At 38.7% G+C, this 1,020-nt stretch overlaps 1 non-coding gene across 1 annotated transcript; it reads left to right on the top strand.

The window, feature by feature from the left end:
• Positions 1–574: 574 nt before the first annotated feature.
• LOC142862289 (U7 small nuclear RNA) lies at positions 575–636 on the top strand. Its single transcript, XR_012913356.1, has one exon. It is a non-coding gene; the product is annotated as a U7 small nuclear RNA (small nuclear RNA).
• The last annotated feature ends 384 nt before the right edge of the window (positions 637–1,020 follow it).

Genomic DNA, 1,020 nt, shown 5'->3' with positions numbered 1-1,020 from the left:
AAAAAGTAAAAGCCTCTTCATGACAGATTTTGAGGTTTCCTTTGAAGCTAAAGGAAGGTCAGGTTCATTTAGCTCTGCTAATGATTGAGTGGACAAGGAGATATGAAGAGCCTCAGGCATGTGGCATTTTATGCAAACCTCATGACTCCTGTGACAGACACAGGCAGGGAGCCTCTTGTGAGAGTTAAGAATGCTATACATTGGTTGATAAAGTACTTCAAAAAGAAAAAAAAAAAAAAGAATGCTATACAAAGAGGCTTCTCAAAGAAATGCGATTTAGAAAACATAAGAAAACTTGAAATGGGGGAAAAAAGGACAGGATTGAGTGACACAGGCAGAGAAGTCTCTGTATGACATTTGACCTGTGATATTTGCCCAGGAAAGTGAGAAACTAGTTCAACAAGAATCCTGAAGTGTAAAATCGAGCAAATACTTCTGTATTAGGATTCTGGTGACTTGGAGAAAGGAAATGAAACTAGACTGAAAAAATACATTGGAAAACTCCAATAGAAAAGATCTATTTGATTCATTGGTCAAGTTAGACACCTAACTTGTACTAGAACATAAAGCTCCAAAGTGTAACAGCTCTTTTAGAATTTGTCTAGCAGGTCTTCCGGTCTTTACTGGAAGGCCCTTAAAAAATAAAAAAATAAAAAAACTCCAAGAGGGGAAGGGACTGTGTCTATCTCATCAACTTTGGTATTCCCACAGCCTAACTTAGTGCCTGGCATTCACAAGAGACTTAAATATTTTTGAAAGAAATAAAAAATTGGGCAAACTGTGGCAAGCTAATGTGGGTTATATGTATTTGTAATCACATTCTTATTTAAGATTGCTGTGTTTTTTTGTTTTGTTTTGTTTTGTTTTTTGAGATAGAGTCTCACATTGTTGCCCAGGCTAGAGTGCCATGGTGTCAGCCTAGCTCACAGCAACCTCAAACTCCTGGGCTCAAGCGATCCTACTGCCTCAGCCTCCCAAGTATCTGAGACTACAGGCACGTGCCACCATGCCCAGCTACTT

The sequence above is a fragment of the Microcebus murinus genome, chromosome 18 (genome assembly GCF_040939455.1).
Source record: "Microcebus murinus isolate Inina chromosome 18, M.murinus_Inina_mat1.0, whole genome shotgun sequence".
In the NCBI taxonomy this organism is placed as follows: Eukaryota; Metazoa; Chordata; class Mammalia; order Primates; family Cheirogaleidae; genus Microcebus; species Microcebus murinus.
The sequence above is the reverse complement of the archived record's forward strand: the minus strand, read 5'-3'. Positions and strand labels throughout refer to the sequence as shown.